The sequence below is a fragment of the Erpetoichthys calabaricus genome, chromosome 1 (assembly GCF_900747795.2).
Source record: "Erpetoichthys calabaricus chromosome 1, fErpCal1.3, whole genome shotgun sequence".
NCBI lineage: Eukaryota > Metazoa > Chordata > Cladistia > Polypteriformes > Polypteridae > Erpetoichthys > Erpetoichthys calabaricus.
In genome coordinates, this window is record NC_041394.2 from 350,569,213 (window position 1) to 350,588,910 (window position 19,698).

At 40.6% G+C, this 19,698-nt stretch overlaps 1 protein-coding gene across 1 annotated transcript in view; it reads left to right on the plus strand.

Moving 5' to 3' along the window:
* The first annotated feature begins 840 nt into the window (after positions 1–840).
* Positions 841–19,698, plus strand: part of LOC114644922 (zinc finger protein 260-like) — a 32,042-nt gene continuing 13,184 nt past the window's right edge. The window contains exon 1 of the mRNA XM_028792894.2: positions 841–1,006. The gene's annotated coding sequence lies outside the window, so the exon portion shown is untranslated. The remainder of the gene's footprint in view (positions 1,007–19,698) is intronic.

The window sequence follows — 19,698 nt, forward strand, 5'->3', positions numbered from 1 at the left end:
ATAAAAATATTATTTCTGAACAACTTTTAAGGGACAAATCAGGAAAAATGTCATTTTATATATAACAAGTTTTTATCGAATATTGCTTGATGATAACTTTTTGAGGTTTTATCCCCTTTTTTTGATATATTTAATGATTCACTTTTACTGTGTTCAAAACCTTGACCAACATTTTTTTGTTAAATATTAAGATACAAAACCTGCAAATATGTTTTTGTTTCCTTTCCGTAATAGTTTTTAACACCTTCCCATTGATGGCCATTTTCATTGTATTTGTGTTCTAGTTAAATGCAGTTACCTTTTATACATTTTTATGATTACTGATTTTTCTACTCATTTGACTCTCACCGTTGTGTGTGTGTATGTATGTATGTGTATACAGTATATATATATATATAAATGTGTGTGTGTGTAATTTTGAGAAACATTGTCCCCACATCTTTCACTTTATTATTTTTAAACATGGCATTTATTTCTTCAATAAAAAATGTATTGTATTTCCTCTTTGCTTTCTCGTATACCACGTGTAGGGAAAGCATTGTAATCGTCCGAAGAGTAAATGTGTAGATTTTGTTGAATCTGGACGTTTTAGACCTCCCTGTGTCCGAAAATACCATTTTTGGAATTATGTCTGTGTGTGTGTGTGCGTGCGCGTGAATGTAAACACGATGACTTGAGTGCGCTTTTACTTAAGTCAACCAAATTTTGCGTACATGTATTGGGTACAAAACGTAGCTTTCTATCAACATTTGGGTCTATTTCCATTAACTGGAAGTGGTACTTTACCTTTTATTAATCTCCGATTCAACTACTTCTAGCAAGTTATATGATGACGTGTTTCGTGACGTCATAAAAAGCGACGGCAGGCAATCTTCCCTCTGCCGCAATGCTGTTCTAAGAAGAAGGAAGTAGTACGAAGCTAGACAAGAGTGTCGTCTGCAGCTAGACCCCTCTCAAGCAGGAGTCGAACGAGTTTAGAATCGCATCACCGAGCGACAGAGAGAGGGTAAGTACTCGGGGTTTTGGGGGCTGCATTTTGTGAACACGTTAGATTTTGTTCGCTTCACTCGGTTACTGCACGCGACCGGAATCGGAGTTGGGCAGCGCGTTCACGTTAGTCAGCCCACCTGCGTGCTTTGCTCGAGTGAATCTCCATGTGGCCGCCGTTGTTCACTGGTGTATTTTCCTCCGGTTCACTTCACGTTATCGAGACTCGGTTGTATTTCAAAGCATTGACAAAAATATGGGGTGGAGGGAATTCACACCATCCCCCCAAGACCTAGTCCTACGCGTGTCATCCAGCCAAAAAAAAATTACAATAAACTTATTGTTTTATCTTTGTTAGGATAAATATACAAGAGATATTGATTGATTCTGTCCTATTAAGAGAGCCTACACCGATCATAAGATCACTGTTATTTATAGTGTGCGTGCTTCCGCATTTGGCGTTAGGTATTATTACTCAACTGTAGCGGAACTGAATTTTAGGATGCTGATACCACCTCTGTCAAAATAACCGCTAAAAGCCCCACAACCCTTCAGTCCAGAAGATCAGAATCACTTTAAATTTTTAATCTGTGGTCACCTATTGACCTGTAGATTGTGCCATTGAAATATCATGACTGCTACTCCAAGTCAGACAATTTAAGGGGAGAGGTGGGATTCGGCATAACGCCTGATTAAGATTCACAGGTGACCCTGGGCATCAGCAGCTCTTACACACACACACACACGGAGACAAATCAAATGAAATCTACTGTAACAAGGTGTCGCAGACACCACTGACATGTATGCATTCTTCAGAATTCCAAATGAAGGTCCATAGACGTGAGTTGCTATTGGAATCTGCAATCAAGCTTTAATTGTTAATGATTTGTGAACCGCAGTTTTGTTGTTGTTTCCAGCATACATAATATTTAGAAAGTGGGGCAAAACACAGGAAAACCTCTCTTTTATTACATTTCAAATTATCACCTTTCTCCTTTGGAAAAAAATCTTGAAACTCAATTTAACCAAAAAAAAAAACAAAAAACACCAAAGTGAAATGCAAACAATATATTTTAGCAATCTGTATATAAGCAGGGTAGCCTATAAATATGAACAGACTGCAGAACAATAAATAAAAAAAACACACAAAGGCAAAATGGCTTCTTTATGGAAACTGTATTAGGGCCACAGAGAAAAAAAATATGGACTCAATGAAGAAGGAAAAAAAAGCGTATGTCAAGTAAAAAGTTTTTATTCTCGACATTTCCACTTTGATCTTGGCATTTCCACTTTATTCTTGACATTTATATCGAGATTAGAGTCGACAATTCCTCTTTAAACCCTTGTTTTTACTCTCTCTAGTTTAACTTTGCCATGTTGTAAACTTCAATTTTAAAATGAATGTTTAATTCACTAGATTTTCTCAAATCCCCGTCATAACTAATGTAGCACATTAAATGCTTTGTGTTAAATGTTGCTCAACTGAGTTGTTAATCGCTACGTGCTTCTCAAACTCAGTTTCCTCCTGCACTGAGAGGAGCTGCAGGCAGCGATCGCCACACAGAATCCATTCACTTCATGATATCCCTGCTCCCTGAACATTTAGAATGCTAAGATAAATACTTGATATCATTTTCATAATGAAATGGATTAAAGCAGGTATTAAACATGTGGGGGCACAGTGGCGTTGAGGTTGCGCTGCTGCCTCGCAGCAATGGGGTCCCAGGTGTTCTTTGCCTTGCATTTGCATGTTTTTCTGGTGGTTTACTCAGCGTGCTTCAGTTTCCTTTCAAAGTCATGTAGGATGTGCTGTTTTGTTCTGCTATATATTTTTTTTCTCTTCAAAAGACTCATCCAGATGACAGCTCCATAAAGTAAATGACCATCAATTGATAATCACAGATTTGTGAAATACCAGTGGCTCATGATTATTAAATGGACTCTCGCTGCATACAGTAACAAGCAGGTTTACTTAATCTGTTCGTTTCCTGCTAGTTAGCCTATCAAACATGAAAGAGTGCATTTTTTTGTAAAGCTTTTCAAAGCACAAAGAACCAACTTCCTATGCAATGAACCATTCCCAGAATAAAATGGTGTTTGGTCAAGCCAAGGAACCATCAACTGCTATTAAAGAACCAGGGTTTTTAAGAGTTTACCCATAATGCAGAGTCTACACAAAAGGTTTCTGCCGCAAATCATCAGATGGGACAGGGCCTCTTGCCTCTGTGTTTTTGTTTTTCTCCTGCTCCTTATTACTATAACATTAGCCTCCCCCTCACACCTGGTCAAGCTAACATTAGTTTCCTCTTTGCTAAATCCTGATGTTTGTGAGGTTTCATCTTTGTGAGCAATTTCAGAAACGTTTAGTAATATAACTGCATTTCTACCACTTTTACCTCTTTCCAGTGAATTCTCAAGCACACAATATTAGATTGGACACCTTCCATTTTATTATCACAGATCAGTTTAAATACCATGGGGTAAATGTCACAAGTAAACATAAAGCTCTTTATCAACAAAATTTTGCTGTCTGCATAGAAAAACTAAAGCAAGACTTGCATAGATGGTCAACCCTTCATCTCACTTTAGCTGGAAGAATTAACATTGTTAAGATGAATTTGCTTCCTTACGCTTCTCTTTAATATTTAAAAACAATCCAATACACAACTGTAAATCATTTTTTAAGAAGTTAGATTAAATCATAATGACATTTATTTGGAATTCAAAACATCCACACATCCAAAGAGCTTCTCTACAAAGACCTGAGGCAGAAGGTGGCATGGATCTACCCAACTTTTAATTTTATTACTGGGCAGCAAACATACAAGCTATAAAAACCTGAACACACATAGATAAACATACACAGGCTTGGTCTCCAATAGAAATAAAATCCTGCAGTTCATCTTTATATTTCCTGCTTTGTACCCCCAATAAGTACAAGTCATCGCTAATATACTAACAACCCAATTGTGCTTCACTCACTCAGAATATGGAACCAATGTAGGAAGCATTTTAAGACAGAGAAGCTTTTATCTGTGGCACCCCTGCATGAGAACCACCTTTTTCAACCCTCACAAACATATGCAGTTTTTAATGTCTGGAAAACATTCGGATTAAATCACTTAGAGATCTGCACATAGACAACGTCTTTGCATCCTATGAACAATTACATTCCAAATTTAATTTCTGTACTATATAAAAACTTTTTAAAGTCCCTTCCTTTTAAAGATCCAAGAGGACAATAGGAAAAGAATTTCTCACTCAACATCTCAGGAAAGGAGTGGAAGGTAACAATGCACAGAATTCACTCGAGCTCCATATGTGCTAAGCACACAATTATTCAACTCAAAATTATAAATCGAGCAAATCTGTCTCGCTTAAAACTGTCCAAAATGTTTCCAGGGCAAGATCCAACCTGCGGACACTGCAATCAAGTTCCAACCTCACTGGGCCACATATTTTGGACCTGTACCAAATTAATATCATCCATCCATCCATCCATTATCCAACCTGCTATATCCTAACTACAGGGTCACGGGGGGTCTGCTGGAGCCAATCCTACCCAACACAGGGCACAAGGCAGGAAACAAACTCAAGGCAGGTCACCAGCCCATCGCAGGACGCACACACTATGGACAATTTAGGATTGCCAATACACCTAAGTGGCATGTCTTTGGACTATGGGAGAAAACCGGAGCACCCGGGGGGAAACCCACGCAGACACGGAGAGAACATGCAAACTCCACACGGGGAGAACCCGGGATGCAAACCCAGGTCTACATTAACATCATTCTGGACCAAAATCTTTAAGTGCCTTTCAGACATCCTTGGTGTCCTAATCCACTAACAGCTGTGTTTGGTGGGCTCACAGAGAGGCTTAAAGTGGAGAAGGACAAACAAACTGTGATTGCCTTTACCTCACTATTGGCACACAGACTTATTTTACCAAACTGGAAGAATCCTAACTCTCCTTCTCTAAGTCAGTGGGTAACTGATGTTTAATATTATTTGAAATTGGAAAAAATCAAATTCTCACTTAGAGGATCTGTGCAGTACTTTTTCAAAACCTGGCAGGATCTAATCAATAACATTTTAGAATAAGCTTTTAAGGCACTCTATTTTTATGTATTTGCATATTTTTACTATTATTAAAGTGCTACTCTGCTGACCTAGCACTCTTTCTCATGGGGGTGGGGGTCAATTTGTTTTAAACCAGTTTTGTTAAACGTGACTTGCATGTATGGAATGTTTTTTTGATTTTAATAAAATATTGAAAAAAAAGATTTTGATGAATGAAACTTTTAGACCTCCCGGAGTCCGAAAATGCTATTTTTGGAATTGTGTCTGTGTGTGTGTAAACACGATAACTTGAGTTTGCTTTCACTTAGTTCAACCAAATTGTGTGTACAAGTATTAGGTACAAAACGTAGATTTCTATCAACTTTTCGTCTATTTCCTGTAACCGGAAGTGGTACTTTACCGTTTTTTCGGATTTTTTTTTTAACTTTTACTTTTATAATAATTGTTCAATATATTATTAATTTGATTTGCTTTATTGTTGGTGGTTCTTTAATGTACATCATATAATCATTCTCTTGGGGTTTGCTCCTTAAATATCCATCCTCATATCCGACTATACGAGAAGTCGAGGGGAGACCACTCCCGATTTTTAAATTTATAAAAATGAACCGACTCTCTGTATCACTGCTCAGTTACTAGAGAATATTTTATTTTACAGCTGTTAAATTAAGTTCACTTTTATTGTCTTAATAGGTAAGTTTGGTTTCTCAGCGGGTTTTACAGAGACATCTTGAAATAACATTAAAAACACATCACTAAGAACAAACATATTATGAAAATGAACTATAACAGCAAGCACTTACTGTAAAATAAACAGATCAAACATATCACACATAAAAATGAAATTAACATTTAGATTTGACTGATTGATTCAAGTGATAACGGCTCACTCACTTAACTTAAGTCTGTGGATGTAAAGTTGAACTTCTTTATAAGATTAATAGCCATTGGAATAAATGAGGATTTGGACCGGTGACTTTATACTCTTGATTCCTTCAGCCTCTGACCTGATTGCACAACTGAGAACGAATTAAAGAATCTGAACAAGTGGACAGTCACAGTTAACACTAAGGGGGACAGTCGGCACAATGCCATGCAGAACAGTGTTACATTCTTTTCTTTTGCTGAAAAAGGACCTTTTATTTCTATAAAACTTACTTGGCTACGTTGGGTTTTTGTAAACCTGATGTCTTAAGACAAAAGCCAATTTTATTAATAATAATTGAAATCTAAAGATATTTTTAAACAAACACAATTTGTCCATAGTGGAAAACTGCAACAATAGATCAAAATATAATCCATTACGTGACTGGAAAAAGTAGTACTAGGGTGTTGTGCCATTTTAGCCATTGTGAATTTAGTGAGAAGTCAAGCAGAATGACACCTTTTATTGGCTCACTAAAAAGATTACAATATGCAAGCTTCCGAGGCAACTCAGGCCCCTTCTTCAGGCAAGTTGTAATCTAATCATTAAGTGCGTGCGGTGTGTGTGTGACTACCTGGACCCAGTTGCGTGTGTATTGAAAGACTACGTCATCGCACACTTTACGGGCGCTGCCCAATCTGTTTAACACATGCGTGACGTCATCCAGGGCGACAGACAGTGACAAGAGCCACACTACCGCCTGTTCTGCCGTGCACGAGATGAGAGGCTGCTTTCGATTTCTTTGCAAGTGAAGCGGGATTCGAAACGAGAGGTAGAGGATAAGTTCTCCGGGGTTGAGGACGCATATTATTATTATTATTATTATTATTATTATGCATGCGTGAGTTTTCCTTTGCTCCACTCAGAGTTAGTGCACGCGACGTAAATGAGAGGCGAACAGCGTGTTCGTGTCATTGAGGCCATCATCTGCCTTTGCTTGAGTGAATCCCCCTGTAGTCCTCCTGTCTTTGCCGTTCAGTTCACATTATCGAGTCCCATTTCTACTTTAAATCGCCGCCTCATTCTATTCGTTCTTTTCCCTTTTTTTCTTCATTCGTGTCCTTCTCGGATCGCCAAATTCAATGAGGCGATGATTCCACACCACCACAGTGCTTTAATGATTGCTTCCTTTTCTTCTTTATCAGTTCGGAGTCGGGCTTTTTACTTCTACAGTAGTTGGTAAAAGAGAAAAACAATCTGAAGAAATAGGAGACCATGATGGTGGAGAAAAGTCGGATCGAGTACGAGCTGAGAACGAATATACGTGTATAGCTGGAGAACATTATGCTGTTGCCAAGCTGCTGTTTTATTTCTCTGTTAACGTGACTGTAAAAATAAGTGAAATGATAATAACTGGCCACCAACATCGGGACGTGAGCATTTTAAAACATGGCCTAACATTCTGAAACATAACACTACATATGCGTTTATATGTATTGCCTGGATGGATGATTATTTGAATGTGTTTTTTATATATATATATATATATATATATATATATATAATGTATGTATGTTGCTAAAGCCCAAACCAGTAATGCCTGTGAATGAGTATAAGAGAAGTACAATACAATACAGTTTATTTTTGTATAGCCCAAAATCACACAGGAAGTGCCACAATGGGCTTTAACAGGCCCTGCCTCTTGACAGCCCCCCAGCCTTGACTCTCTAAGAAGACAAGAAAAAACTCCCAAAAAAACCTAGTAGGGAAAAAATGGAAGAAACCTGAGGAAAGGCAGTTCAAAGAGAGACCCCCTTTCCAGGTAGGTTGGGCGTGCAGTGGTGTCAAAAAGAAGGGGGTCAATACATACAATGCAGTACACAGAACAGATATATAAATTTTAGAAGTACAGAGCAGAATTTAACAGTAGATGATATATCCCATAATAAGATTTGGATTTGTGTAGAGTCCTGGAGACCTCATCCTTCAAGCTGCCTCCCCCATTTGCCCATTCCACGGCTGAAACAGTGCTGGGCCAGCCAATCCGATGAAGTGAATAGAGATTTGTGGTTAGTGTTACCGTCTCATAATTCCAGCAGACTGAATTTGAACCCCGGCCTGTTTATGGTCTATGCAGGTTCTCATAGTTGGTTCCTGCCCTTTACAGGTACTCTGGTTTTCTTCTCATATCCCAGTGGCGTCTGTTTATGTTTGTTCTGCACTGGACGATGGTGGTGAGGAGGAAGCGGAGTCCTATGTGGTCGCTGCTACATGTAGCTTTAACATGATGAGCCCAACCAGGCATTGTGGGTCACCCCTCAGAACAGATTTTCAAAATGCTTCTCTGGGGCCTCTGAGTTGTTCTACATCTGATTCTGTTCAAATTCACCCAGAAACCTGAGATTCCTGACTTTATTTTTATGCTAAGACCTTCTCATTAAAGCAAATGTAACATAACTAAAAATTCAGGTTTTTATTTTATTGTAATGTTTATAAGTCTCCACTTTAAAAAACTTCATCAGTGTCAGACAACACACCACATCCCATAATTAGACTCCATTATACAGAATGGGACTGTTGGTTTGAAAACTGATGCCTAAAACTATGAGGTGTACTAATATTCCGGGCACCTTTATTAAAACATTGCTGCATCTGTCAAGTAGAAAGATTGTGTGCTCCCTGACTTGACACTATGATGATCTTGTAAGCCACACACGATTTGAGTTTTCCGAGTAAGTCCACAGATGCCAACTGCCTTTTTATTCTGAGTACCATGATATAAATGGTACTGTGCCGCTGTCCATTGAGCAGGTCCAGAATAATAAAACAAGTACGCCTTCCACCTGTGTAAGATTGAACACCTCTTATTTCACCCGCTTCTCTTCTCCTGGTGCAGGTATTGAGAATTTAGATTAAAGATCAATGTGCCGCCTTATAAGTTTTAGAGCTATTAGTTCTTAAGCCTATGCTTGAAGCAGCTTTAAAGGCCACAAATGATTTTGGCATGAGGCCTGTGTCTTTTGCAGTGCCTGTCTGTCTTTTCAATTGTTCTGTTTCAAGCCTCAGTGAATCAAGGACATTGTGCTCTCTGACAGAAAAACAAACCTTGTTTTGAGAACACAGCTGCTGTGGCCTTTAGCTGACAGAAAAGACTAAACAAGTTCACACAGTCCTGACTTAAGAAAACCAAGCAAGCTTCCACATTTAGTGCATATACATTTAATGTCATTTAAATTTATATGTCAAGACTTTTCAGTTCTTTAGATCATGGATGTCAAACTCCAGGCCTGGTGGGCCGCAGTGACTGCAGGTTTTCATTCTAACCCTTTTCCTAATCAGTGACCAGGTTACACTGCTAATAAACTTCTTTTTCCCTTCAGTGTAATAGCCCTGTTTTTAAGGATTCAGTCCTCTGAATTGATCCTTTTCATCGTTAAATGTTAGCCAAACAGAAATAAGAAATGAAATGAGCTGACAGATGACCAGCTAAACTGGAGCTTCAAACTCCTACCAGTTTCTTAATGAGAAGCCAAATCTTGCTGTTAATTAAACCCGTTATTAAATTCTGCAGCTTGTTGCTGCTCTCATTCAGCTACAGCAGACACTTCCAAAACTTGATTTTTTGTTTTTCCTAAAAACACCATCGCAATGTTTTGGTGACTTCGGAGATCAACCTTACTGAGACCACCACCTTTCTTTATATTCAGATATTGTGTGATGGGCGCAGGTGAGCTGGTCATGTGATGGCTTGTTTCATGTCTTATTATTGTTTGGCTGCTAATTATGGAAAAACAAACAACTAAGATGCCTGAGTCAAGTTAATTAAAACTAAGGCAAAAGAAGTGAATTAGCAGCCAAAATTGCACACTAATTTAGAAGATGGTTAGAATGAAAACCTGTAGCCAACTGCGGCCCTCCAGGATCAGAGTTCAAAACCCCTGCCTTAGATTATAAATGAAGGCAACTGTACTAGCTGGCTTTGAGCTACAGAAGAGTTTAAGAGTTGATTATTAAAGGTGTGTGCTTCTCCTCTCTTCAACAGATGCTCAAGGCCTCCTGATTTCATTCCTAGGGACTTGGCCTCGGTGCTGACAAACAGGGTGAGAGTGTGAGGCTGCACACAGTAGCATAGCTGCCTGCTTTTCCAGGCTTTCAAGTTAGCACGTTTATATGTTTTAGATACAATTGGAGTCTACAGTGGTGTGAAAAACTATCTGCCCCCTTCCTGATTTCTTATTCTTTTGCATGTTTGTCACACAAAATGTTTCTGATCATCAAACACATTTAACCATTAGTCAAATATAACACAAGTAAACACAAAATGCAGTTTTTAAATGATGGTTTTTATTATTTAGGGAGAAAAAAAATCCAAACCTACATGGCCCTGTGTGAAAAAGGAATTGCCCCCTTGTTAAAAAAATAACCTAACTGTGGTGTATCACACCTGAGTTCAATTTCCGTAGCCACCCCCAGGCCTGATTACTGCCACACCTGTTTCAATCAAGAAATCACTTAAATAGGAGCTGCCTGACACAGAGAAGTAGACCAAAAGCACCTCAAAAGCTAGACATCATGCCAAGATCCAAAGAAATTCAGGAACAAATGAGAACAGAAGTAATTGAGATCTATCAGTCTGGTAAAGGTTATAAAGCCATTTCTAAAGCTTTGGGACTCCAGCGAACCACAGTGAGAGCCATTATCCACAAATGGCAAAAACATGGAACAGTGGTGAACCTTCCCAGGAGTGGCCGGCCCGACCAAAATTACCCCAAGAGCGCAGAGACGACTCATCCGAGAGGTCACAAAAGACCCCAGGACAACGTCTAAAGAACTGCAGGCCTCACTTGCCTCAATTAAGGTCAGTGTTCACGACTCCACCATAAGAAAGAGACTGGGCAAAAACGGCCTGCATGGCAGATTTCCAAGATGCAAACCACTGTTAAGCAAAAAGAACATTAGGGCTCGTCTCAATTTTGCTAAGAAACATCTCAATGATTGCCAAGACTTTTGGGGAAAATACCTTGTGGACTGATGAGACAAAAGTTGAACTTTTTGGAAGGCAAAATGTCCCGTTACATCTGGCGTAAAAGGAACACAGCATTTCAGAAAAAGAACATCATACCAACAGTAAAATATGGTGGTGGTAGTGTGATGGTCTGGGGTTGTTTTGCTGCTTCAGGACCTGGAAGGCTTGCTGTGATAGATGGAACCATGAATTCTACTGTCTACCAAAAAATCCTGAAGGAGAATGTCCGGCCATCTGTTCGTCAACTCAAGCTGAAGCGATCTTGGGTGCTGCAACAGGACAATGACCCAAAACACACCAGCAAATCCACCTCTGAATGGCTGAAGAAAAACAAAATGAAGACTTTGGAGTGGCCTAGTCAAAGTCCTGACCTGAATCCAATGAGATGCTATGGCATGACCTTAAAAAGGCGGTTCATGCTAGAAAACCCTCAAATAAAGCTGAATTACAACAATTTTGCAAAGATGAGTGGGCCAAAATTCCTCCAGAGCGCTGTAAAAGACTCATTGCAAGTTATCACAAATGCTTGATTGCAGTTATTGCTGCTAAGGGTGGCCCCAACCAGTTATTAGGTTCAGGGGGCAATTACTTTTTCACACAGGGCCATGTAGGTTTGGATTTTTTTTTCTCCCTAAATAATAAAAACCACCATTTACAAACTGCATTTTGTGTTTACTTGTGTTATATTTGACTAATGGTTAAATGTGTTTGATGATCAGAAACATTTTGTGTGACAAACATGCAAAAGAATAAGAAATCAGGAAGGGGGCAAATAGTTTTTCACACCACTGTATATGTCATCACTACTTCATGAATCAATATAATAATTCATCAATTTATAGCCAGTCATGTCAAGTGGAGCATTATTGTCATCTCAACCATTTATATTAAAGTACACAAATGAAATAACATCCTCCAGGACTAAAGGTTCAATGTACAACACAACGAGACAACAGCACTTCAGACAGATCACAAAAAGATGAATGGGAGGAGGCAATAAATAATATAATATCTATACATATACAGTCATATGAAAAAGTTTGGGAACCCCTCTCAGCCTGCATAATAATTTACTTTCAACAATAACGATAACAGTGGTATGTCTTTCATTTCCTAGGAACATCCAAGTACTGCGGTGTTTTCTGAACAAAGATTTTTAGTGAAGCAGTATTTAGTTGTATGAAATTAAATCAAATGTGAACAACTGGCTGTGCACAAATGTGGGTCCCTTTGTCATTTTGCTGATTTGAATGCCTGTCACTGCTCAATGCTGATTACTGGCAACACCAAATTGGTTGGATGAGCTCATTAAGCCTTGAACTTCATAGACAATCATGATGAAAGGTATTTAAGGTGGTCAATTGCAAGTTGTGCTTCCTTCCCTTTGACTCTCCTCTGAAGAGTGACAGCATGGGATCCTCAAAGCAACTCTCAAAAGATCTGAAAACAAAGATTGTTGAGTCTCCTGGTTTAGGGGAAGGCTACAAAAAGCTATCTCAGATGTTTAAACTGTCAGTTTCAACTGTAAGGAATGGAATCAGGAAATGGAAGGCCACAGGCACAGTTGCTGTTAAACCCAGCAGGTCTGGCAGGCCAAGAAATATCCAGGAGCGCATATGAGCAGGATTGTGAGAATGGTTACACACAACCCACAGATCACCTCCAAAGACCTGCAAGAACATCTTGCTGCAGATGGTGTATCTGTACATTGTTCTACAATTCAGAGCAATTTGCACAAAGAACATCTGTATGGCAGGGTGATGAGAAAGAAGCCCTTTCTGCACTCACGCCACAAACGGAGTCGCTTGTTGTATGTGAATGCTCATTTAGACAAGCCAGATTCGTTGTGGAACAAAGTGCTTTGAACTGATGAGACAAAAATGGAGTTATTTGGTCATAACACAAAGCGCTTTGCATGGCGGAAGAAGAACACCACATTCCAAGAAAACACCTGCTATCTATTGTCATATTTGGTGGAGGTTCCATCATGCTGTGGGGCTGTGTGGCTAGTTCAGGGACTGGGGCCCTTGTTAAAGTCGAGGGTCGGATGAATTCAACCCAATATCAACAAATTCTTCAAGATAATGTTCAAGCATCAGTCACAAAGTTGAAGTTACGCAGGGGTTGGATATTCCAGCAAGACAATGACCCAAAACACAGTTCGAAATCTACAAAAGCATTCATGCAGAGAGAGAAGTACAATGTTCTGGAATGGCCATCACAGTCCCCTGACTTGAATATCATCGAAAATCTATGGGATGATTTGAAGCAGGCTGTCCGTGCTCAGCAGCCATCAAATTTAACTGACTGGAGAGATTTTGTATGGAAGAATGGTCAACCATACCTCCATCCAGAATCCAGACACTCAAAGGCTATAGGAGGACAGCGTCTAGAGGCTGTTATATTTGAAAAGGAGGCTCAACTAAGTATTGATGTCATATCTCTGTTGGGGTGCCCAAAAGTATGTACCTGTCTAATTTTGTTATGATGCATATTTTCTGTTAATCCAATAAACTTAATGTCACTGCTGAAATACTACTGTTTCCATAAGGCATGTCATTTATTAAAAGGAAGTTGCTACTTTGAAAGCTCTACCAATGAGAAACAGAAATCCAATTAATTAAGAGGGGTTCCAAAGTTTTTCATATCACTGAAGCTGCACATATATACCAAATATACAAATACATCTGTCCATTATATAATACAAAAATCCTGGGCGGAGACGAGACTTTTTGGAAGATTTTTTTCAATCCTGCCCTCCTCTCAGCCATTTCCGTTTAACGGCCCACACCCCCAGTCCACTCACCTCTCATTTGTTTTGAATGCTTTTGCCAGACAGTTCCTGCGCCCTCGGCTCTTATAAATTTTTACGTTTTCTTCAATTTAAGTTCCCAATAAAAGAAGACTTATTATGTCCAAATCTTAATGAAGAATTTCATCTTGAAGGGTTATCAACAGAAGAAATGAGTACACGGGCAATCCTAGCACCGAGAAACCATGAAGTCAAACGAATTAACGTGAAAACTGTCGATCGGTTACACAGCAAATTGGTTAAATGTGTATCCATAGACTATGCTGAAACAGTTGGTGGTGATTGTGTGGAAGATGAAGACATCAACTTGCAATATCCTGTAGAATATCGACAACTGTTAACAAAGTCCGGTCTTCCAACAGCCGAATTACTGTTGAAAGAAGGATGTATCGTAATGTTATTGCATAATTTATGTCTGAGTGATGGGCTATACAATAGGACAAGATTAGTTGTATTCAAAATTGGTCGAACAATTCTGACATGTAAAATTTTAACAGGCGAAAAGAAAGGTAATGTAGTACATCTTCAGGATTTAACATTAGACACCAAAGGAGATGTTGATATGCCATTCGTATTAAAACGTTGACAGTTTCCCATTAGAATAGTTTTTGCAAAGACAATTAACAAATCACAGAGACAAACATTCGAAAAAGTCAGTTTATTTATTAGAAAAAAGAAACGATATTCACTCACGGGCAGTTATACGTTGCGTTGTCACAATGTAAGGCCAAATACAGAATCAAAATTCAATGCGATATTGACGAAAAGTTAATTAAAAATTTTTTTTACTGAAGTTTTACATTAAAAGAGTAAGTTTAAAAAGTATTTGTGTGTTAATTTCAAAGCCAAACAGAACAAAAACGTACAACTTAACGAATACCTCTAAAGCAACATCTTTATATATAATCTTCATTTGGATCTTGATCTTTGTTTGTCTGCGAATTCATGTTCCCCTGACACTCTGCCTTAGTTGTTACTTTTGTTTACAAACACTGTCGATACCACTCTTTGTGTTTTATATCTGGCGTCGACACCTGCTACGTTGTCGAGACTGTGGTTTTTTGTGTTTCTATCGACCGTCATTGGCAGCACTTCGTCCAAATCGAATGTTCACCCACTTCTTGGAGTCGGCAGTCAGAGTATATAAGTCGGACACACTTCTGTGATTTTCCATTAGTCGGCGTTTGGAGTTCAAGAAAGAAGCATTGGTTCTTCCTTACTCTTTGGATTGGCACAAAGCAACCTGCGACATTGGAGAAAGGTTGAGAAGAGATCGTGAGAGGAAACGACAGCATCGTGAAAACGAGACGGACTGTGAACGGAGTGAAGCAGAAATGCTCCTCCACCACCACATAATTACTATTCGGACAGTGATTCCGAGTAGGCCGTTCCTATCGAATCAATGTCCAAGGGTTTTGTTTTGTAATTTTGTTTCCCTTATAAAAAATCATAATGCTGTGCGACGAAGGGCCCAGTTCACTACTGGCAGCCACGTTTAAACAGGGAGCCCTTCACAGACAACTTTAACACGTGCAACATAGTTGGGCGCACATGGCTAGTGAAACATAAATTTCTTTCAATTTATTACATTTTACTATTTTTAATATGATTAATTACTCGCTGTAATGTAAAATAGTTGGTTTGATTATCCAAATGTAACAATTCCCATGAAAATAACAATCTGTTTAAATTGTACATTCGCTTTCCCATACGTGAAGTGGCTGGCGCGTAGAGCATGATTGGGGGTTGGCGAGCGAAGTGAGCAGGGGGCAATCCCCCCTAGTATCTAGCAAAAAGGACTTTGGGGAGGGAGGCACATCAGAGAGGCTGTAACAAATGCAGACTGTAGACTTAGAACTATAAGAATCCATGCAGAAAAAACAAATAAACAGCAGGTAAGTAATATAAACCTGTATTATATGTGCAGTTCTTTAGTTCAATTACAATGTGCAAATATGAACAATTGTGCAAGTATGCATTGTGTTGAGAGAGTAAAGTATGTACATATGGACAGATATATTGGCTTGTAAACATAACATTGTAGGCATAAACATCGTAAGTTTTATAAGAAACAGCCAGGGGGATTAAATGGGGGAGAGTAATTAGTGGAGAAGACAGTCCAGTGCGGAAGGGGGCAGCATGGTGTTCAGGAGCCGAACAGCTTGGGGGAAGAAGCCATTGCACAGTCTAGCAGGTCTGCTTGTGTTGCTGCAGAGTCTTCTTCTTCCAGATGGAATGGGGGGTAAACAGTTCGTGGGAGGGGTGTGGGGTTCGGCCACAATGCTAGTGGCCTTCTGTAGGGAGCGGGAGTTGTAAATGTCTTGGATGCTTGGTAGAGGGCTGCCTATGATGTGCTCAGCAATCCACACAATCCTCTGAAGGGCTCTGCGGTCGGAGGTGTGACAGTTTCCATACCAGACTATAACACAGCTGGTGCCTCTGTAGAAGGTGGTGAGGATGGGTTTGGGGAGGTGCACTTTCTTCAGTCGACACAGAAAGGGAAGGTGCTGCTGGGCTCTTTTGGTCAGGGAACCGGTGTTGCCAGTCCAGGAGAGGAAACCCTGTGAGGTGAACACCATGGAATTTGGTGCTCTTCACTCTCTCCACTGTGACGCCGTCGATGCTGAGTGGAGAGTGGCCAACCTTGGTCTTTCTGAAGTCAACAATCAGCTATTTTGTGTTGGCAACATTAAGAGACAGACTATTGTCCTTGTATGAGGCTCCCAGCCGTTGCACCTCCTCTCTGTATCGTTATCTTTGATGAGCCCTACAACTGTGGTGTCATCCGCAAACTTGGTAATATGATTTGTGCTAGAGCTGTAGGTGCAGTCATGTGTCAGCAGCGTGAAGAGCAACAGACTCAGCACACATCCTTGGGGGGCACCTGTGCTCAGCGTGATGCTGTTGGAGCTGATGTTGCCGATCTGGACTGTCTGGGGTGAGGAAGACCAGGATCCAGTTGCAGGTGGAGGTGTTCAGTCCAAGCAGGTCCAGCTTGCCAATCAGCTGCTGAGGGATGATGGTGTTGAATGAATGGCATTCACACATGGGTGTTCTATGTGTGACAGGGCCAGATGGTGTGCAGGTCCGATTGTATTGTCTGTTGATTGGTTTGTGCGGTACTGAGCTGGTTCTTAATGTGGCTCAGGACTATCCCCTCAAAGCACTTCATGATGACTGGTGTAATTGTTAATGGGCGGTAATTATTGAGATCTGAAGCTGTTGGCCTTCTTTGGAACAGGTCTGCTGGTGGTGGCCTTGAAGCACTGAGGGACGACAGCTTGACTCAGGGAGGTGTTGAAGATGTCTACAAGAACATCGGTCAGCTGGTCAGCACAGTCTCTGAGCACACGTCCGGGTATGTTATCAGGTCCAGCAGCTTTGCGTGGGTTGACACTGGTGAGAGTCTTTCTCACATTGGCAGCAGACAGGGATAGCACCTCATTGTCTGGAGTGGGGGTGGTCTGTGTTGGCTTTGTGTTCTGGGTCTCAAACCTGGCATAGAAGGAGTTGAGCGCATCCGGAAGAGATGTGTTAATATCGCACACACACGTCGGGGTCCTGTAGTTAGTAATGGCTGGGATACCCTGTTGCATGAGCCATGCATCTCTCGAACAGGTGAAGTGATTGTTGATTTTCTTTGCATATTTGCGCTTTGCCAACTTGATGCCCCAGGACAGGTTGGTTCTTGCTGCTCTGAGCGCCACATTGTTATTTGCTCTGAAAGCAGCAATCCCATGTTTTCAGCAGTTCATGAACTTCTGGTGTAAACCATTGCTTCTGGTTGGCACCCGTTGTGACAGTTTTGATAATAATGACATCTTCAATGCATGTGTAGATGTATCCCGTCACAGTCGCGGCATACTCATTAATGTCAATGTGCTGGCCAGCTTCTCTGAAGATGTTCCAGTCTGTGCACTAGAAACACTCCTGCAGGGCTTCAGTAGCTCCCTCTGGCCATGTTTTGATCTGCTTTGTCAGTTTTACTCTCTTCAGCAGTGGGTTGTATGCTGGAGTGGGAATTAGCGTAGTGTGTTCAGAGAGTCTGAGGTTTTTTAGGGGGGGTTGCTGTGTATGCAGATCTGGTGTTTGTGTAGACCAAGGCCAATATATTCACTCCTCTCGTTGGGAACTGGACATGTTGGTGGAATGTGGGCAGCACAGTCTTTAAATTTGCTTGACTGAAGTCCCTGGCGAAGATGAGAAAGCCCTTGGGGTACCAAGATTGCAGTTTGCTGATGGCTTCGTACAACTCAAACAGCAGCTCCTTAGCCTAAGCATCGGGGGGAATGTACACCTCCACAATAACAATGACGCTGAACTCCAGCGGCAATTAATAAGGTCTGCACTTCACTGCTACGAATTCCACCAGTGTTGAATGGTATGTGGTGATCATATTTGTGTTTCTACACCATTCTGTGTTGATATAAATACACAGACCGCCGCCGCATGTTTTTCCAGGTTTTCTGGTGTCTCTGTCTGCACGGATAGCTGAATGGCCGCATCGGAAATGTTGTTATTCAACCAGTTTTCCGTGAAAATGAACACACAGCAGTCCCTCCTGTCACAATGTGCAGCTTTCTGTAATCGGATGTGGCTGAGTTTGTTTTCCAGCGAGCGAACATTCGCCAGTATGATGGATGGGACCACCGATCTGGTAGAATTAGCCTTTAGCTTAGCCCGGACGCCTCTCCGCTTACCGCGCTTCTAGGTTCGCTCGCACCGCTTTCGGCGTCTCTTCGCTGGGATGAGCGCTACAGGCGATTTGGGGATGGGCTTGCGGAACAGGTGGAGCTCCTCTGTTACAGCATGTGTCGGTGAAGTTATTATCCTTAAATCTTTTGTTGATTTTTCAAAAGATTGCAGCAGTTGTACGCAAGTCTTTGCACGCCTCTCACACACATGTTGTCGTAACAGATTTGACTACAAATTTTTTTTTTAAAAAAATGCAGCATATTTGGGATGCGGAGTAGCCTCTGCGTCCTAATGTGCTGCCATTTTGCAAAATGTATAATACCAGCTAGCCTAACTATGGAAGAGTTAACTATTAAAGTCTTGCATTTTTCTTGTCTTCAAGCAGCCAGGAAGCACTGCGCTTGTCTGTTCCACGCCGACCACAGCTCAGCCCTTATCAGTGAAGCTGCACCCTGCACAGCTGCCTATGATTTTAGCCTTATAGGATGTATAGAAAAATGTATTCTTCAAATTGGTAATCTCTACGTTTTAGAAAAGTATTATAAACACATGAGAAAAGTAAATACTATATTTCACTAAGCGTTAAGATGTAAGAGTTAGGATTAAAAAGACTTACGCTGACATATTTTTTATTATTCTGTATGAGCTAGAAACCACCAATAGTTTATAAGCCAAAGGTTAGACGAGCAGGAGAGCTGGAAAAGGATGGGCCCTTGCGTATACAGAGAATGTGAACTCTTTGGCTATAAATAATGGTAGCAAGTGCTGAGCTAGTAGGGAGTACAGAAAGACCTTGTCGGACAGAGGAGAGTTTGACACCCCCTCAGCTGAGAAATACTGGAGGAATTAATTAGGGCCAGAAATAGAGCAGGGGAATATTAGGAGTCAGATGAGGGCAAATAATGCCTTGTGTGATAAGAACTGTAATAAATGTAAGAGCTGCCCATAGCTGCTCGCTCTTTCCATCTTAAGTGAGTCTGTATGTGCGCCGTACAATAAAGCCTGATTCTGCTGCCTGTCCTGAGACTCAGAGTGCCTTCTTTAGGGCTGAGGATGCCCACGTCAGCCTGCTTCAACACATGCTGGTGCAACAAGTAATTATCAATTGAGCAGTTCAGTTTCTCATATGCAGGGTCATCCTGATCCCAACTTAATGATGAGGATTGATTAATTAAAAGGGTGCCAGTTTTTATTAGTTCAAGATTAGGAAAGTGAAAGATAATTAGGTGATGG